This window comes from Natator depressus, chromosome 8 (genome assembly GCF_965152275.1).
Source record: "Natator depressus isolate rNatDep1 chromosome 8, rNatDep2.hap1, whole genome shotgun sequence".
Classification (NCBI taxonomy): Eukaryota; Metazoa; Chordata; order Testudines; family Cheloniidae; genus Natator; species Natator depressus.
In genome coordinates, this window is record NC_134241.1 from 92,045,140 (window position 1) to 92,066,579 (window position 21,440).

Here is a 21,440-nt window from a genome sequence, read left to right on the forward strand (position 1 = left end):
GTGTCTGAAGAGAATGAAGAGCCTGAGAAGAAAACCAAGCACTTTTGGGGAGTATTTGCATACAGTGAAAGGAAAGATCATTCTGTTTACAATAAATAAAGAATCAGGTTCTGAAAAGAGAACTTGAAGTGGTGCATTCTTACTCTGAGTCTGAAGCGATGATTTACAGAACTTACGTTTATCACGAAACTATTCTATTGTTCTGTGGAGTGATAGCCTAACCAAGCCACAACCTCTGTTTCATTCTGCTGTAAATGGGACTCCTGACCCAGAGCATTGGGGTTTACAACTGAGTGTGACTCTCCATGGATCACAAATAGTATTGTATGAAGAACAGTGTAAGTATACTCTCCTTTATGTATTTGACATATGGGAGCAAATGAAAACCAAGTTGGCTTTTAATAACTGTGGGTAAATATACACATCACAGAGAAATACTACACTAGCTTGTTTAGAGTATTCTGTCCTTGCAGATAATGACAGGTTTCAGAGTAGCAGCCATGTTAGTCTGTAGTCGCAAAAAGAAAAGGAGTACTTGTGGCACCTTAGAGACTAACAAATTTATTTGAGCAGAATCAAATAAATTTGTTAGTCTCGAAGGTGCCACTTACAGATAATGTTAACTACCATGAGACAAATTTTTTTGGGAGGGTAAGTTAATTTAAGCTTGGCTTGATTAGAAAACATGAATGGGATGTTAACGTTTAGAGATTCAACTTTTTCAGTTTTCTTCATCAACTCCAAGCAGAATTTCTGATAATACATATAAGTTGGCCAAGAAAGCCATAACTTTTTTTAAGCAAATTTTCATTGAAAATCTTTTTTTTTTCAAAATTCTCCATGAACTTTTTTTGGTTGAAAATCCAAACAAACTTTGCTGTTTCAGTAACAATTTTTGATTTCTGAAACCTTTTGGGGTTACAGATTTTCATTTAAAAAAAATTGACAAAACTGAAACTTTTCTGTGAAAAGTTTTTTCACTGTGGTTGAAAAGCCAATTTTAGATGAAAACTTTTAACCAACTGTACTAATGACCCTTATACACACTGGTCCCCATGGAGAAAATTCTTGAAAATTGCATTTTCTGTTGCACAAATTTAGTACTGCCTCAAACTCACAGTGACTGAAGTCCTTTCGTTATTCATAGAACGGATACTGAATGAACCTTAGCTATTTTAACCTTGTTTGTGTTTGCTGATATTGCTCTGGGGTTGACAGGTAGTTGTGTCAGTTCTTTACATATTAGATGAGACTGCCAGCGAGGGTACAAGCTGTGATGATGTTGTGGGGTTTTTGTTTGTTTGTTTTTGTTTGTTTGTTTGTTTTCTGTTTTGACAATGGACATTTTGCCACTGAGATTCAGTTCTCGTACATCTCTGTACAGTTATTAGATGATGATGATAATTTCTGGCAACTATTGACTTAGTGTGAATTGGTAACCTTGAGGTTCATGGTAAGAGGATACAGAGCCTATAATTCCAGCCTTCAAATCCCTCCAAAAATTCAGCTTAAATCCTGATATTCAACACTTCTGCTATCCTGGTTCTGGGTGTTTCTGTCAAATTGGGTGTTGGCATCAAGAAGAAAACAAGCATTCATTAGGGACAAAGCAGGAATCACGAAATTCATTATAATGTATCAACTGAGAGAGAATGTGAACCTAAGGTTTCAAATAAAATGCTCACGCTTTAATTCTTGGATATGTCTAAATGTCCAAAATTAATAATTATGGGCAAAAATGTGACCTGAGTACCCAGGTCAATGTCACATTCACAAAACCAAACTGTCTGAAGGGGATGATCATGTAGCTTCTGAAAGCCAATACCTGATCATCCTCCCCAACAAAAAAAATCTGAAGTTGGCAGAAAATATGTAAGTGTGTGTGTGTGGTTTTAGTAAACCTCTTGCTCATAACAGAGGGCAACTTTGACTTGTTCTTAAATGTCAGTGCACAAAAGAACTCCTGTTGAGAGCAAGAGTATGTCCTTTGCAATGTCTCCACCATTAGTTCACTTCAACACCTGATAAGTATACGGTTTCATGAGACACGATGTCTAACCGATCAGAATGAGTATCAAATTGTATTAAAGCACAGTGCATTGTGATCAACTACCTTATTATGCTGTTAAAGGAGCATTCCAGTGATTAACTAATGCAGCCTTCAAATAGGATCGCTATACTGGTACAGAATTTCCTGCACCAGTCCCCCAGACCAGCTGAGGAGCAGAGAGTGGGGAGCAGAATCTGAGTGTGGGGACTGCAAGGAGACAGGTTGTTGGGTATGGGGTGCAGAGGAATAGGAGATGGCGGCATATGCCACAGCTCTTTCTAGTTCCAGGCAACAGCCATAACCCATGCAGCCTCCTTTCTAGCTTCCTTACCTTCCATCCTGATTTGGCATAGCTACTGTTCCTGAGCACTAATGCAGGAGAGAACAGGCCGTTGTAATGGGTAGCACAATTTTAGACTCAGCGATTGTAGGGCTTCTGCTAAACTCCTGTTGTGTGGGGAAGTGAGCCGTTATCGTTAGTAGCTCTGCATGTGTCTGGCTGTAATTGGAGTGGTGGGTACAACACCTCGTTTTTGTGTATCCATCAGCCCTATGGCTTGTCTGCTCACCACTTGCCCAGATGGGGTGCAAAATGTAGTCTAAATCAAAGAGCACTTTCAGTACTACTGGATCGTTCATCTCTGGTTTGATCGATTTAACATATAAAACAGAGCAAGCGCTGGCATGCATGTTTCTGCTGTGAGGGCTGGCTTAGCTGCGTGTGTTTTGGAAGCAGTGCTTACTGTATGGGTGTCAGAGTAGCAGCCGTGTTAGTCTGTATCCGTAAAAAGAAAAGGAGGACTTGTGGCACCTTAGAGACTAACAAATGTATTCGAGCATAAGCTTTTGAAAGCTTATGCTCTAATAAATTTGTTGGACTCATGGAACCTTAGAGACTTCCTTTTTCTTTTTACTGTATGGGTGAGGTCAGTGGATTGTTGATCAGTTGCATGTGTCTTTATTTTTGTCTCTCTTGGTTTAACTATGGGAGCTCTACCTTTTTTCAACTCTGTGGCACCATCTTCTTGGTGACTGTGGATGCAAGTACACCTACACAACTACTTATTTTGATGTGATTCTTTTCCTTTTTCCATGGAATGCCCCGTCATAGTCCATTCACAACTGCTTCCTCTCTGCATCTCTGTCTATCCCCGATTCCGGGGATGTTGCCAGCCAGACCAGGTGTAAGGTGGGTGCTCCTGACCACATCTAGACCCAGAGGTGAGTGCCACCTGGCTGCCATGATGTCATTTTGTGTGCTCTCAAGTTGCCGTTGGTGTGGAGGATGGCTTTGCATGTTGATTTTTGAGGGGGAAATACTTTTGTGCCTCTGGAGCAAGCCATCTGCCGATTTCTACTCCCTTTATGCCGTGTTGGGCGCAAGCCCTCCAGCCTGCTCTTTTCTACCACAACCACCATGACTCCTCCTGTTTGCTTTGTGTTTATGGTCACGTGTCTGGCTGTGAGGGTGTCAGTAAATGGATTGTGTGCTTAACAGAGATGCTGTCCAGTTGCCTTTCCAGTGGTGTGCGTTTGGCTTTGCATTTCCAATATCCGCTGATCAAGTGGCAGCTATTGGCTTCTGCTGCTCGCTACAATCTGGCATGGATCCTTCCTGTACAGTTTCCTATTGTGTTTAGTCAGTATCTACAAACTATAGTGGGGCTTTTTTGTGTATGTACTGACTCCTAATGTTCCTAAAACATTCTCTGTGCAATTTCTTGTGTGCCTAGCCAGCTGTAGGAACTGTTAGATGCTCTGACATCACACTTTCCTGTCCCCTGTTACTGGTGCAAAGCAAGCACAGATTGCTGCCGCGTTTGACACACATTGTTGCACATATTTTTCTGCTCTTTTGGCCCATGCCATGCTATCTTCTGGGAACAAAGCCAGGAGTTAGCCCTAATTTTGCAAGATGCAACTATCAGCATGAAAATACTAAATCAATTAATCCTTGCCTAAGCTAAAATGCAGGTTGTTTCTGGCTTGTCCAGCTTTTGATGCTGGAGACTGAACACAGAACAATACTAGAATTTGGAAAATGGGGATGCACTAGGTTAGTACTATTTTTCCCCTAGAAGCAAGGGGCTATCATTATGAGCAACTGCATTTCCAGCCAGGATGTTTGCAACATTATTTGCTGACACCTGGTAAATGCTGATTGCAGTTTCTGCTTAGCTCACTTTACAAAATGGAACTGGAAATAATTACTGCACAGAAATGCAACGGGAACTTTTAAAGGGGGAGAGGGCTTTAGAGGGTGACTTCTCTAAAGCTATTGGCTACACTACAGCTTAAGACAACAAAAGGTATGTCACTCAGGGGTGGGAATTAACCACCCCCTAGAGCGACATAACTTCACGCTGATTTAAGCGTTGGTGTGGACAGTGCTGTCGGCGGGAGAGTTTCTCCTGCCTACATAGCTACAGCCTCTCGCAGGCGCTGCAGTTAATTAAGCTACAGGAGAGCTCTCGCCCATCATCTTAGAGCAGCTACGCTAGAGAGTTTAGAGCCGCTCAGCTGCACAAGTGGAGCCATAGCCTAAGTGTGATGTTTGGGACCTCAGTCCAGCAGCGATTTCTCTACTCAGCTGCTGAACCACTCTGCATTTGAATGGATGAATAAGGTACAACTCACATCAGTATTGTCTCCATTCATTAGGAAAAGCAGACACAGCCAGAATCACCTCACTCGATCCCTTAACTATGGGAATTAGATGAAATATATTCCTAAATAATCTTACTAAATTACAAAATTGGCAGAGTCTTAAATGAATGACACTGATGTCCCTAAAATCTGTGACCATTAAATCATGCAGTGGCGTTGATTCCATTAATGAGCAAATAATGTTTTGATGTTCTCTTAGTTCATTCTGATGCTTTTTATTGTCTTCCAAATAACAAAACACAACTGCCAATAACATGCTGTTTTACAAATTTACTTGAAGCTACATCGAGCTGGGCTCTTTCACGTTGACAAAGGACAAGCTTGTCTTGCCTAAACTTTTATTTCTCTTGTCTTGGTGGTCGTAGGTCCCATTCTTTAAGCCCCTAGTCATGCTTGGAGACTCATGGACTGCATTGACTGTCATATGGGTCAGTAAGGCCTGAAGTGAGCCTTCGGTGATGCATTTTACTCCATCTTAGCAAATTGACGATGGTTGGAAGAAACAAAACAAAACACATTCTAATGATGCTTTTTTTCTTTGCATGGTACAACGTCCTCTTTTCTCATTACAATGGGGACTGTCCTAGTCTATGAGATCTACATTTGACAATGTATGTGGGTGGTTATGCCCAGAGACTCCTGGCTTTCTTAATGGAATCCGTATACTTTCCTCACACAGCCATTTGAAAATTCTACCAGGGAACTCCTGGTTGGTTAATTTTTTGTTCTGAACCCAAATATTGGAAAACACACAGCAAAAGAGCCAATCCTGCACGCGCAGAGGAAGGTCTAATTTATCTAATAGTCTCTATTATCCTGTGACAGAAGTGTCACATCTGTTATTTAACCAAATAGGACAACATTATGACGATGCATTCTCTCTCCTTCTTTTAACACTGCCGCCATCAGCATTCGGTCTATGAAGAAAACTGTTGTCTTTTGCTCTTTACATTTGTAAGCCTGCTCCTCTGAACCATACAAAACAGAACTGGCTTGAGCCGCCACCCAGTGATCTGGGAAAAATAAACACAACTCTTGGCCACCTCTTAGGGTATGTCTACACAGCAAAGAAATACCTGTGGCTGGCCCATACCAGCCAACTCCGGCTTGGGTTGCGGGGCAGTTTCATTGCTGTGTAGGCTTCCGGCCTTGGACTGGAGGCAAGCTCTAGGACCCTGGGGAATGGGAGGGCTCCAGAGCTTAGGCTCCAGCCCGATTCTGGAAGGAAGTCTACACAGCCCGAACCTGTGAACCCAAGTTGGCAGGCCTGGGCCAGCTGCAGGTTTTTCTTTACGGTGTAGATATACCCAAAGCGGCAACATTTCTGCACTCGCAAGCACTGAGGCTTGGTCTACGCTACGTATTTACGTTGGTATAACTGCACTGCTCAGGGGTGTGAAAAATCCACATCCCTGAGTGATAGGGTTCTACCTACCGAACTCCTGGTGTAGACGGTGCTATTTCAATGGGAGGGCTTCTCCTGTCGACATAGCTACTGCCTCTGGGGGAGGTGAAGTACCTAGGCTGATGGGGGAAACTCTCCCATCGGCGTAGGTAGTGTCTTCACTAAGCGGCTACAGCAACACCACTGCAGCGCTATATGCTTAGGAAAGCCCAGAGTCTGTGTAGAACAAAAGAGAACTTTTATTAAAAGGGAAAGGGAACCCAGCATTAATTCAGGAAAACACCACAACCACAATTCGAAAGTATGAACCCATTAGCAAACACCCACCCTCAGTACGTTGGCCAGTGGCTTTCGCCTCAGTTTCCCACCTTGCGGTGTGAAAGTCTAATGAATGTCCCTTTAACATGCCACTCCACATCCCTACCCTGCTTAGCAAGTGAGATTCAGTTTAGGACCACCCCTTTTGATCAGGGCCTGCTAAATACAGTTCTTCTGCCCTTTACTTGTGCAATAAGGATAACAACATTTCATTACCCTGCATTCAAATTTAATAATTTTATTAAGATAATGTTGAAATAAGCAACGGTACAGAGTTCAAGCATAGACGTTTCTGGTTGTCAGGGGATAAGGTACAGATTATCAAGGGGTACAAAATGCGATTTAGGAGCTGGTGGAACAAGGATCACATAATAATCTGCAATCTCCCCGACTGGGGGGAAAGTTTAACCGGTCAGAGTACAGACATCGAGATATGGGGTAAGTTATCCACACAACGGCTATGTTCAGTATGCTGGGTACAGTGAGTGAATACAGGGGTGGGGATGGGTCTACCCTCATTGGTGGGGTTTAATGTTCAGTGGGATTACGTTTCCAGCTCATACGGTCTGGTGGGGAAGGCCTCTCAGTCTCTTTCCCACAGCGTGTGCACAGTGTTCCGATGGGGAAGGCCTTTCAGTCTCTTTCCCACAGTGCGTGCACAAGGTCGTACCGGCTCACTCCTCCTGGTACTGTCGGTGGCCAGTGATGTGCTCGATGTAGATGTCCCTGGACCATTGGATGGTGTCCGAGACCATGAGGCGCCGCATGAGCCGTGCGTAGCGTTTACCGATCCCACAGGTCCGCAGCACACGCTCGTTGCAGGGGTCCCAAGCGCCCAGGGCTCTGACGATCAGGGCGTCCAGCTGCACTTCGTAGCCCTTCGCTCTCAGGGTGTCGGCCAGAGGGGCGTATTTTTTCAGTTTCCGAGCTCGGGCTTCTCGGAAGGCCGGGGACCTGTTCTCGAAGGGGACCGTGATGTCGACGAGGATGATCTTTTTCTGGGTTTCGTTGGTGACAACTACGTCGGGTCGCAGCGGGCTGTCGGTACCGGGGATGGCGCAGTTCACGGCGACCTCCCCCAGGCACGGTGAAATGGCTTTCACCAGGCGGTTCTGGATGGCGTTGTGGCGCAGCTGCCAGGCTCTGGAGTGGGGCTTGCAGCTGCACAGGACGTGGGGCAGGGTCTCGTTGGCGTAGCCGCACTTCCTGCAACGCTTGTCTCGGTTCCCATGGCGGACGGCTCCGTTGAGTGGGACGCAGTTGAGCCGGGCGCTGTGGATGAACCGCCAGTTGGCAAAGCGGGTGAAGCCGCCCCCAGCGAGGAAGTGGTTGCTGGCGTCCCACTTGCTGGTCAGTTCGAAGGCTTTTCCCTGGTCTGGCTTGCGCTTCAGGGCTTCTACGTACAGCGAGTGGGTGGCTGCCTTCAGGGTCCTCTCCAGCAGGCCCCTGGCGCTCGGGGTGACGGTGGTGTTGCCCTCGGAGCTGATCTGCGGCACCAGGACTCCCAGCTCCTGGCGCTCCTCGCACCACTCCCAGCGGCAGCCGATGCGCTTCCCCAGGCGGCGCGTGGCATTGTGGGCACGGGACCACAGTGAAGCGATGTCGCCCCCATCTCGGCCGAATTCGCCAGCCAGGGAGCCGCTCAGGAAGCTGGCGATGTCTTGGCTGGAGGGGGCTCTACCGATCCGCTTTTGTGTTACGTCATGGAGGGCTGTCGCTGCGATGCTCCTTACCATGGCGTCGGGGCACGTCAGCAGGCGGAAGGCGTGGGTGATCACCGCGATGTCACACAGGTCACCCATGCGGGGGACATTGGCACCGCCATGCCTGTGGGTGATATAGACCAGCTCGTTGCTGGCTCTCTGGGGAAGGAATAACCACTTCTTCACCAGCTGCTGGATGATCTTGTCCGCCTTGTTGAGGGGTACTTTTGCCACGGCGGATCCCCTCAGGACGAACGAGATGCGGGGGATCAAGAAGGTGTTCAGGGCGTTTATCTTTTGCCATGGTGCTAGCAGTGAGGTGTCGATCTTGGCGGCATCCTGTAGGATCTCTTGGATGGTGTCCTTGGGTGTCTGTCGGACACGGAAACCCGTCGGTGTGCCAAGGTGTCGGTAGGCCTGCCCCTCAGCCAGGGGGATGACGGGCTCGCCCTGGATCTGGAATTCTGTACTAAAGTGAATTGTAACCCAAAACCAGCCAAAATTGATCACTTTGGCAAAGCAGCTCTGTCTGCTGAACACCTAGGGAGAGTAGGTGTGTCTATGCAAATTTAGTCTGCTCCTCTTCCACCCCAGTTCGTCACTAGATGTCAGGGGAAAGTTCATGCAGGCCCTGGCTTACACGCTGCAATATGAAGAAACCACACAGGTCTCCCAAACCCCACATGTTTACTAAATACACACAGATGTGCCTGGCCTAGCTGTGTACTGCTGCTCTGACTGGCATCTGGTGTCTTTTTTAAAACATGTGAGCTCCACTAGGGGACTGACTTTTTAAAGGGACCACACCCTTTTCCTACAGTATAGAATTGACTTGTAATCTTTCCTCTTATGTCTGTTTTTATAGTGTTATCTAGTTGATGCATTACTGCTGAGGCTAAATCTTGGCAGGGGGATTGTCTATATCTCAACGGAACCCTGGGAGTGCGGTGCCCATTCTAACCTGCCTACGAAGAGGACTTGAGGTAACTCCGTTCAGAGACCCTTCTTGTTAACTAACCAGAAGAAACATTCTGTGCAATGTGAAAACAGCCCTCTGCTCCTCCTTCACCCTAACTCACAACGATTCGTCATCCTGCCTATAGTTTGACCCCACAACACTATCCATTGTATTCCACTGCAAAGTCCTAGGATCAGTGTGCAACTCTGTCCTTTGCACAGATACTTGTCAGCTCTGCTGTGCCAGCTGGGAGGGACGGAAGGAGGTGCAACTGATATGTGTGCCTTTCTGCAGGGAGCTAGAGGGAAACATAGGTTCCCCCTCCTCCTGACTAAACAAGAAACCTCTGATGTGTCTTCACCAGGACTAAGCTAAAGGCAGGAGACACCTTGATTTCTCAGAAGCAATTTATGCTCCACACCACTCTTTGCTGGAGCATTGTCGTGGTGCAGTGGAGAGCCCTCTGCAGCTGTAAGTTTGATAACATAGTCTCAACCACCACATCATAACCATCCCCAAAAGTAATAGTGACTGCTGCAGAAATATTGAGCATTTACGTAGTGATGTACAAATGCTAACCGTCTCCTGACTCCCTGTTAAGGCAGGCAGTGTTATCCCCATTTTACAGCGGAGGAAACTGAAACACAGACAGGCTAAGTAACCTGCCTAAAGCAAGTCAGGGCTGGGAAGTTGAAAACTCTGCAGTTCCTAGCTCAAGATCCTGTTGCCTTGCTCTCGTCAGTCTAGAAGTGCGCAATAGCCAAATTTACTTCTGATACTTTGCTTGCAGGAGATGACTTGCAGCCTTAGTATTGTATTCCAGCTGCAATAAATAGCTGTTTTCTGAATGTTGCATATATCTGATTCGGTGTTGAAAAGACCATTATAGGTTTTATTGCAACAAGTTCAAGCAAAGAAATGTGTTAACCCGTGTTGTTCTTTGCCATTAAGAATAACAGCCCAAACCAAGCAATTCTAAGGAAGAAAAGAAGAAAGGAACCTCATGTTTTAGTGAACACATGCATTGCATGCTGTCAATTGCCATTTTCCTTGCACTGTACTCAGCATGGCATCATATAGCACAATGTAAACAAAATTATAATCTTATCAAGCCGGCTTGCTCCTACAGTGATGACAGCCACTTAGATTGCCAGAAGCCAGGCCAGAAAAGCAAAGAGCATTTCAAAGCAGCTGACAAAATTTTTAACAGTGCAGCTTGAAAGAAAATTTATAATCAAGATTTCATTGCATATTACTCAGAAAAGGCGATAAAATAATTCTCCAGTACCTAGAAGCCTGCAATTCAAATGGGACCATTTCTTGAACATGTTCTTAGTCCGTGAAGTCAGAACGGGGTTGGAAATATGGGATAAAAACACGATAGGTCTAATTCTTCTCCATCTTACACCAGTATTACATCACTCCATTGACTTCAGTGGACTTAACTTTTATTTACCACAGACTATGCTAGAGGAGAATCTGGCCCAGTATTTTCCAGTTGTTTCACTTACAAAATGAACATGTGCCCAAGTCACCAAATTTGGATCCGTGGGTTTCAAACCACTGCATGACCCTACATTTGGAGGATTGGGATTTGGGGTTCTAGTTCTGTCTATCTAGAGACTCCCAAATCTGATCTGGGTTCAAGTGCAGATCTTAAATTTTTCTGCTTTAGTGATGTCCTTGGAATAACAGACTACTGGTTTGGGAACTTCCTCAGATCTAGACACCTCCCAAAGTTTAAAACCTACCAATAACCTCTGTCCCACCCTTCCAGACTTGTAAAATACAGTACTTGGTTCTTCACACTTCCAGTTAATAGTCCTTCAAAACCTAAAGTCACCAGGTGAAATCTTAGCCCTGTTGTTGCCGATGGGAGTCTTAACATTTTCAGAGTAGCCAGTGCTTTTGCCTACTCCTACTTGGACATATTCTATAAAAGGTCACAAACCCATTTTAGTTTGTTCCTTTTTCAGTCTCACGTTTGAAATGTCTAGATAGTAAAATAACATTCCCCAGGTATTTGTGTGGTGCTCATGAAATGTACTGCACATATAATTAAAAGAATTAATAAATATATTAGAGCAGGAAGAGAATGAATCAGACCTTTTCTGCAGAGTACACAAATTTGGGGAAAAACTCCTCTTCAACATGTTTTCCACTCTGACATTTTTGTGTTTAAAAAAAAAAAACACAAAAAAAACAAAACAAAAACAACAACAAAGTTTATCCATTTCCCCCAAATATCTCTGTAGGATGGTAAAGTCATTTAAGTTTTTGAATTCAGTTACCATAGGTTGTGCAAGTTCATTAAGTCTTGTAAAATGTCTGCATATTCAGCACATTAAAGGTCATATTCTGGCCTCACATATGCACGTGACTGAAATTCGCTTCAGCGGGAGGGGTTTGTGTGAGTTTGAAGGCAAAATAGTGCATCCAAAATGCAAGCTGGCATTTCTTACCACACATTATTATTATAATAAAGATATACAGTAAGGAAAGTGCTGAGTAGGGTTTGCAGTGGTTGACTTTCTGTAGTATGTTTCTTGTTTTGTTTTTTTAGTTGTGGAGCTGCATTTGCCTGCTCTTTGAAGTGAGAAACTGAGTTTTATAGCTTCCAGAACTGGGCATGGTGCCAACAGATAGGCAGCACTGAAATCTCAACTTAAGAGATTGAGCCACACAACTCCCAGTAATTTCAATGGGAGTTGTGTGACTCACATGCCATAGTGAACTTTGAAACACATGCCATAGTGTGGTGTTGTAGATTGCCCTGCACAACTTTGCCACAATTGTGACATGCAGATCCCCTTGCTGTGCTCCTAACGTCTCTTCTGATGCAGGGTCTCGTTTGTGTTCTCTATGCTTCCATTTGTGTGGTGAGGTTTTGACCCTTGTCTCTGGAGGTGATATAATATTGATTTTTATGTAGCACACTCCCTACCTCTAGACAAGGCATTTACGGTGCTGTCTGACATACAGATACTTTTTAAAGTAGAGCAAGAACATGTTGAAAACCACCTCTATTCTAACCTGAAGGGCTGAAGGTGATAAATAGGGTCATATTAAAACCCCTCTGAATTTTTAAAGTAATGAAGCCTTTGAGATGTTTTATAAACGCAGGAGGGATGGGTTGAGTCAGTCTCTCAGAGATTGTAAAATCCTTGTCAGTATATCAAGGGGCATAATCTTTGCTGACCTAAGCTATGCCCCCAAAAAGCAGGTGGTGTTTGATTGCCAGAGAATGAATTTCCCTCCTACACAGCACCATCTACAGTAGCTCCAAGTCTCATTCATCTGAGTGGTCGAAAAGTGCAAGACTTCCTTTTTTTAAAAAAGTTGAAAAGAAAGAGTTAAGAGCACTACTTACTTGTTTAAAGGGTTCCTTTTCCTCTGCAGGACTTGATTAGTGCCCTAGGCATTAGATTTTTTTTTTTTTCAATTTCTCTGGTTCACGTCTCAGTTTTCTGCCAGAGGGTGAACTCATTTCCCTGGAGAGGAAGAATCACTCCACTAGAGAGAGAGAGAGTTGCTCTGGGGTGTTATTGCGGCTTCTCTATACTGCTTTACTGAGTTAGCATGTCACTGTACCTTTGAAATACTGAACCATAAGGAGAATCTTCTTTTGTAAGAAAGAAAAAGGAGCATATGTTGCAGTTTAAGGCAACTGCACTTCTGTTCCCCCTCCATGGTCCCTTGAGGGCATCCACTCTAGGTCTCCAGCTCCTCAGCCATCACCTCACTTAGGCAGAGATCTTGGGGTGTCTTCCTCCTGACTGGGGGTTTTCCAGACTGGAGTTTCCCTGCCTGCCCTGTGATATCCCCAGCAAGCCAGACTGCCTTACAGGCCAGTGTCTGTGCTTTGCTATCTCTTCAGAGGTTAAGAAAGAAGTAATTTCCCAAAATTATAAGTTACCACGCAACTCTTTATAAACAAGCACATTTATTCTTAAGGTGAAAGCATTTCAGAGAAAACATGTTTAAAAGAACCTACATGCATGCAAAAAGCTTAGCAGAGGTCATCCCTGCCCCAGCCTTGGACTTTGCTGGGAGTCAGTTCTTCAGAAACCACAGCTGGGTTTTCCCAATGGTTACAAGTTTATAACTGTCTTGGTTTCAGAACAAGAACAACCATGAATAGTTCAGTCTTTCTCCTCTACATCTTGGACCTTTGATCTTGGCCTCTTGTAACCAGAGTTGCCAGGTTTCTGGTTTTCGACTAGAACAACCGGTCAAAAAGGGACCCTGGCACCTCTGGTCAGCTGCTGACCAGGCTGTTAAAAGTCCAGTTGGTGGCACAGTGGGACTGGCAGGCTCCCTGCCCGGTTCCACAGCACAGTTCCTGGGAAGTGGCCAGCATGTCCCTCCAGCTCTGGGGTGGCCACATGGCCATAGAAGCTCCGTGCGCTGCCCCCACCCTGAGTGCCAGCTCCTAAGCTCCCATTGGCTGGGAGCTGTGGGTGTGGCACTTGCAGGCGGGGGCAGCGCACAGAGCCACCTGATCGCCCCCGAGGTGGACGGACATGCTGCACTTCGTGGGAGCCACCTGAGGTAAGCACCGCCCAGAGGTTGCACCCAAACTCCCTGCCCCAGCCCTGAACCCCCTTCCACACTCCAACCCCCCTTCCACACTCCAACCCCCTGCCCCAGCCTGGAGCCCCCTCCTGCACCCTGTACCCCTTATTTCTGGTCTCACCCCAGAGCTTGCACCCACTGCCCAGAGCCCGTACCCCCTGCCCCAGCCGGGAGACCCCTCCTGCATGCCAAACCCCTCAACCCCACCCCAGAGCCTGCACGCCCAGCCAGAATTCATATGCCTTCCCCATCCTGCATCCCAGCTCCATCCTGGAGCCCCCTCTTGCACCCCAAATGCCTCATCACTGGCCCCAGAGCCTGCACCTCTAGCCGGACCCCCTCACCTCCTCCCATACCCCAACCCCCTGCCCCAGCCTGGTAAAAATGAGCAAGGGTGGGGGAGAGCAAACAATGGAGGGAGAGGGGCTGGAGTGAGTGGTGAGTGGGGCCTCGGAGAAGGGGAAGGGCCTCAGGGAAGGGTGTTCGATTTTCTGTGATTGGAAGTTGGCAATCCTACATGTAACAGGTGATCAGCAAACAAAGATCCACTCCTCACTTCAAAAGGCTGGGTATTTGCATTCACCGCCTCGTAGATATTTCCCAGGAAATCCACTTCACATGTATTGTGCCAAAAGTCCTTTCTTGTCTGGCACATTGTTCAAGGTAGTTTGGGCCTCACATCACATCTTCCCGGTAGAAAGGTTATATACAGACCCACTCCACAGTAATACAGTAATTTTTGCATTTAGTGGAATGGACCCCAAAAATACTTAAACTTAATTCAGTTAGGTTTGTCAAAGATAGTGCAGTAAATTTCCATATCTGTCACAGCTAGCTAGCGTGCGTGCTCTCTCTCTCTCTCTCTCTCTCTCTGCGCGTTTCCTCCTTGTCTACAGCTTTGGGTGAGATTCAGTGAACATACATAGATTTGCCATGCATTTCACTTGTATGTAGCACAGGACACATTAGAAAAATCTGCATGTTAATCCTGTGATTTCTATTGTTTGCAAAAGTCTCTTCTTACACACAGCATAGAATCATAGGATTGTAGGACTGGAAGGGACCTCGAGAGGTCATCTAGTCCAGTTCCCTGCACTCGTGGCAGGACTAAGTATTATCTAGTCCATCCCTGACAGGTGTTTGTCTAACCTGTTCTTAAATCTCCAATGATGGAGATTCCACAACCTCCCTAGGCAATTTATTCCAGTGCTTAACCACCCTGACAGAAATTTCTTCCTAATGTCCAACCTAAACAGCCCTTGCTGCAATTTAAGCCTATTGCTTCTTGTCCTATCCTCCGAGGTTAAGGAGAACAATTTTTCTCCCTCCTCCTTGTAACAACCTTTTATGTGCTTGAAATGAGGAATCTTCCACTGCTCCCCCGCAGGGTAGTTAGCCTGTCTCTGTGATGCCAGAAAAATCAGCAGCGAGAGGCTGATTTAGCACCTCCGTAAGGAAAGTAGTTTTGCTTTCTATTATGCTGGATATTGGTTGACGTTAATCCCATAACTGAAGCTTCCAGTATGAGGATTAAGCTGATATTTATCAGAAAAAGCCTGCCCAAAAAAGAGTAGATTTTTGTGGTAAACAGTGATTTAGACGAACTTCTTCCACTAGATCCTGCCACCTCCTCTGCCTACGCTGACACCTTTCAATAATTCTTGATTCTTCTGATCTTTGTGAGCTCCTGACACCACACTGCTCCAGTTGTCAGTTTAAAGCTACTCCATATAGCATGATGCTGTGAAATGGTGTGTCAGGTTGAATAGCCGTGGATTAGGAGCCTCAGAGAAAATAGCCGTTGAAATTTGTAATCAAATAAATGCCACCAACATGAAATTAAATTTGTAATATGTGCTATATCCAGTTCAGGAACTTTCTGACCAGGATGATGCAATCTTTTACCCTGTGAAAATGTATATTATATAAAGTCCATATTACTTGATCCGTAGCTTGTTCTGATGATTCTGATGGTCAATACACTGGAAGAGCAGTGGACAAATGACTAAATCAGATAAGGATTCAATTTGTTAATAAGACCAGCTGGCACCAGAAGGCTCAGTAAGCCCACAAGCCCTACCTAGTGTTCAGCAAGATCCAAATGGTGTGTGGATATTTTACCAGAATAACTTCCTAGCTTATTTTATATCTTAGAACTTTTGTTTTAAGTGAAAACCTGCTGAGTCAAACTGCTTAGTATTGAAAGTCCATTTTAATTTGTTCTGCTAGGTATCAGACACGTTCATTCTTGAATTTAGCATGTATTAAATATTGCTCCATTCACCATAAGTCTTCTATCACACCAGCAGTTTATTTTATAGTGGATATTCTCCCCCCGCCCCTTTGTCATTTAGTACCATTTTCTTATTATTTAAAATATTTCTTTTTAGGCTTTGAAAAGGAAAAGAACTAGGTGTAGTGAATTATGCCTTCGACAGAAGGGAAGTGTTAGTAGGTGCTTTGGAATAGCTGGTTTCAGAGTAGCAGCCGTGTTAGTCTGTATTCGCAAAAAGAAAAGGAGTACTTGTGGCAACTTGGAGACTAACCAGTTTATTTGAGCATAAGCTTTCGTGAGCTACAGCTCACTTCATCGGATGCATTCAGTGGAAAATACAGTGAGGAGATTATATACACACAGAACATGAAAAAATGGGTGTTTATCATGCACACTGTAAGGCGAGTGATCACTTAAGATGAGCTATTACCAGCAGGAGAGTGGGGGGTGGGGAGAAAACCCTTTGTAGCGATAATCAAGGTGGGCCATTTCCAGCAGTTGACAAGAAGGTCTGAGGAACAGTGTGTGTGTGTGTGTGGGGGGGGCACTAAACAAGGGGAAATAGTTTTACTTTGTGTAATGACTCAACCACTCCCAGTCTCTATTCAAGCCTAAGTTAATTGTTTCCAATTTGCAAATTAATTCCAATTCAGCATTCTCTCGTTGGAGTCTGTTTTTGAAATTGTGGAAAAGCAGCATCACTTGCCCCATAACCTCAGCCGTGCAGAACACAATGCCATCCACAGCCTCAGAAACAACTCTGACACCATAATCAAAAAGGCTGACAAAAGAGGTGCTGTTGTCATCCTGAATATTACCCTCTGATCCCACTGGTAATTGACTAGTAATTGACTTTCTGGTAATTGACTAGTTTGACTAGACAGTTTAAAAAAAAAAAACAACAAAAAACCCAAACCCACAATGCCATACATTGTAATTGAGTTTTATCCCATGACACCTTTTTTTGTTCCTGCATTCTGAATGTTCGGTCTAAATATGCAGAATTGATGCCCTTGGTTTGAATAATTTTTGCTAATGCTTCTAACAAAGCATTTCACGTTCAATGAAAATGACTCGTACAAGGTCCTCTACACAAGTTAAGCCCATTACTCCTTGGAGGTGGAGGGTTGAGCACAAAGGGCATGAGGGACCTCTGCATTCCCTGCAGATTTTGGAGAGAACATTGAAGATGGGCTGTCGATATTGGGTCTCAACTTACACATCCTATAGTCCCAAACTGGGGCAAAGAGGGGTTGTGTTCTAGTCCTGTGGCTGCATGTAGGTTGGAGATAGACTCAATGCCTGGTAAATTCCAGGAGCAAAACTTGATTACTTAATCTTTACATGCTTAGACAAATATGTAAATTAAAAAGGGGAACAAAGAGACACAACTGTAACAGCAAGCGGTGAAACTGTTCCAGTAATGAATTGTAATCTACTGCAATCGGAAAGTTTTATTCAGAAGTTGGAGAAAGTATTATCAGAACTGGTAGAGATTTCCAAAATGTAAAGTACTACCTTAGAAAACCTCATAATATCACAAAGCCCAATTCCTGTCTGCTCTGCCCAACTTCTCTGAATGCTTTCAGTGGCTTAAAAACCCCCAAACAAAACGGAATCTTAACATTAAAGACAACTTCCTGGAGATAAAAATTGTATTAATGCCTCAGTACAAAGCAATTATTGACTGATTTGAAATGGGTGCCTGCTGCTTTCATGAATGACCTTTTTGAGAGCATTTTTTGGTAGCATAAGCTTAAACAATAGAATGGAGCAGCCAGTTCTCACCCTTTTTCCAGTATCAGAGTTCCAATAAATCCCCCCTCAACTATTTATCTTCCTCCTGGAGTATAAATATCAGGCATGTTAAAGAATCTAATGCTACCAATAAGAGTCTTTGTTCTCATTGATGTCCTGAAATTAAACACATTAAGATGACAGGAGAAAATAACACTTCCCTCCCCCAGTTACACAGGAGACCATATTGCTAAGGAGGCGATGATCCAGGTAATTCCTGTCTGGGGTTTGTATTTAAAATAAGTGAGTTCACAGACTGTTCCATCCACAAAAGAGAGAGAGTCAGAAGCACCACTAGATGATTTTACTTCCACCAGTGAATGAACATGAGAAATCACTATAAGCAAAAATAATTGCAATCGTCTAGCCATAATAGCTCTGAGAAAATGAAAAATGAATGTATTTTGATTGGAAACTCCTTTTTTAAAAAAGAATCCTCATCTTGCACTCTCTTCCAGGGGAGCCATGTGAGAAATACAGAAGGCTCAATGGTGCAGCAATATGCAACTTTCTATGTCCCGGTCAAAGGGACATAGGAAGGTTGTGCAGGTGTGGAACAAATGTGAGTTGATGGGAGGTCAGTTCCTTGATGGCATGGTGATATGCATTGGTAAGCTAGTTCTGCCATCCTGAGAGTACATTAACTGCTGTTTACATGACACAGCTGTTTCAGTCTGGACTAGGCCTAACCTCTCGGAGATCTCTTCATCAGTAATTGTAACTCTGCGGGTGCTGGCTGCAGAACCTTTCTGGGCTTTTACGAATTGGCACCTTCCAAGCCAATTATGATTTCTGAGCCCAATGTTCTTTGGCATGGGCCCTAGAAAGCATGGACTCTAGATATTCACTCTGTATGTATGGCTCTTGTTTTTGTTTGTGGCAGAGGTTTGGGTGGTGCCTGTGCTCTTGGCTATGTATGGAAGATGGCCAACTCCTAATGAATTAGGCAGAAGGACTTGTTTACATGAAGCTTCCACCTCTTTCCCTTTTCCTGTGATGTTGACCTAAAGAGAAGATGCATCTGTATTTGATAAGATGAATGCAGAAGCCCGATTCATGATTTCTTGTAGTTCCTGCATGGAGTAGCGTGATATGGTTGAGGTGTTCCAAGAAATAGAGCCCTTCGGACGCGGTAAATAGCTGGCAAAGACCAAAAGCATTGGGAAGGGGTTCTAGAAGAACAGCATTGCCAGTGGAGTGACATCCGAGACAGTAGTCTAAAACTGTCTAAAGAACTGGGAATGTGCCAACGAAATAGGTCATTCCATCGGCTCCCTTGAGCAATTGCCACAGGCCCCTTCTTCCTGGGATCAGCACAAAGGATGCGAGCAGACTATAGTAGCTCTTGTCTTGTTACCAAAGCATTATAGTATTATGTGTCTTAACCACTGTATCAGAACCAGCATTGTGTTTTGTTAAGAGTTAGGGCTTGTACACACTAGTGCTTACTTTGATATAACTTAAGCGGCTGAGGGGTGGGGAAAAGTCATCCCCCGTGTGATGTAAATTACACCAATCTAAGCACCCGTGTGGACAGTGCTATGTTGGTGGGAGATGCTCTCCCGCTGACATAGCTGCCGCCGCTCGAGGAGGCGGAATAATTTATACCGATGGGAGAGCTAACAGCATTCCAGCGGCTCAGCTACATCGGTATAGCTGCGCTGCTGTGGCAATTCTAGTGTAGACTAGCCCTTAAGGTCTAATACATTACTCAAGATGCTATGAAACCTAATTTGCACAGTTCTATTTTGATTTATAGCTGACATACTTGTCTGTGAGTGTGTTACATACTCTAAAAATGGAATTCCAATATTTGGAAATTCTTAAAGTTTAATATATTAACCCCCCCTCGCCCCAATATGTAACAGTCCTGTACTAAACACATTATCTCCTTGCAATCACATACAATCCATTTTGAAGTTATCTCCTGCGGATAATAAGGCTCTTGATCTCTCTCTAGTGCTATGGATCTGCCACTGTCAGCTTAAAGGTCCTGCAGCAAGGCTACCATGTTTTTGGGTGTATAGCAAAACTGAGCAGGCATTGACGATTTATGTTTGGCAACAACTTTTCAGATTTCTAAACTTGTTTGCATTCCACATTGGAACAAAACCAAACCCTTTCAAATGTTTTTGCAAAAATAGAATTGTGTTGAAATGTCCATCATTTGGACAGAAACCTGAACTTTTTGATTTGGGAAGGGGTGTGTGTATTGGTGGTTGGGGCACTGGGATGTAGGAGACACACCCACACCTACCTACCTACCTACCTACCTTTTCTATCAAAAATTAGTTGACACTGATGCATCTCCATAAAACGTTTAGGCTTCAATAAAACAGCATTATTTGGCAACATTTCATCTTGTCAAAAATGTTCTGATTAGCTCTAATGAATGATTTGATATAAACTTCTCCTGGAAACTCTTTCATCAGCTGGTTGAGAGATCACTGCGTGAAATGAGGTACCCCGTCAATGCAAGAGTCTGCTACCCCTACTTACTCCGATAGGTGTTGGTCCTACTGGTGTGTAGAGCTAGCCAAAAACCAGGGCGGGAGGATTGTGAACATTTTGAAGCCATTTTCATTCTGCATATTTCAAAAAGGACCCTTTTTTTTATTTTCTCTAAACTTTTGAGAGAATTTCTAATTTCAGTTTTGAACTTCCAGTTTTTCATTTCTCATCCCTTCCCCCCCCCCATTTTCCTTCCTTTGTTTTCATTTAAAATTTTTGCCACTGAAAAAGGTGAGGCAGGAAGGGGACAAAGTTGTGGGGAGGAGGAAACGTGGTAAACCAAAAAATGGAAGGAAAAAACAAACCAACCCTATATTGTTTTTTTTCCAATGTAGTTGAAAATGTCATAATTTTTGATTTCAGAAAAAAAGGTCATTTTTTTGACACAAACATTTTTCATTCCAATATTTTTGACCAGTGTGACATTTCACTCCGTATTCTTTATGAAAATATGCTTATGACCTGAATATGACATAACTGAGATGTATTTTATACAAAATGGCTCATGTGAGAGATGCTTGGAAAGGTTATGATTTACTGAATGTGATTATCCTATTTGTATGCATTATTTCTGTATCTTAAATTAAGAATATTGACTATGTATCTGTATTTCAACTATGCTACTTCGGGTGACGCCCACTGCCAACACTTCAGGTACAACAATGGAAAATCCAGACAGGACGCATGGCCCATCAACAAGGACTATTGGCTGTAAAAGAGCTTAGTCTTCCTGTGAACGTGTGGGTCAGCCTGTGAGGAATGTCTACAAGGTCCCTACAGAGTCAGGTGGTCTTGTCACCTGATACTAAAACATTTCCTGGCACTTCTTGTAACTTTCCACTGTTAGGGAAGGGGGGTCAAACTAGGAAACAAAGGACTAACTCCTTATGCAAATCCTATTTAAGGGTGGGGAGTGGGCTACTCCACACAAAATGACTGCTGGAAACAACTAAGACTGAACAGGGGGAAAGAACTGGACCCAGGCTGGAAGGGCATCTGGCCTGTGAAGATGATTATTAGAACCACATTTAGGGTGAGAACTCACATGTAACCAGTTTCTTTAGTGTATTAAGCTTAGTTTGCGAGCTCTGTTTCATTTTCTTCGTAATCCGCCTTGTTCTCCCTGCTACCTCCTTAACTACTTAAAATACACCTGTTATAGTTAATACATTTATTTCTGG

At 44.1% G+C, this 21,440-nt stretch overlaps 1 protein-coding gene across 8 annotated transcripts in view; it reads left to right on the forward strand.

Moving 5' to 3' along the window:
• The window catches only part of DAB1 (DAB adaptor protein 1), a 665,352-nt gene that overhangs the window by 34,125 nt on the left and 609,787 nt on the right, over positions 1-21,440 (forward strand). The gene's annotated exons all lie outside the window — the stretch shown is intronic.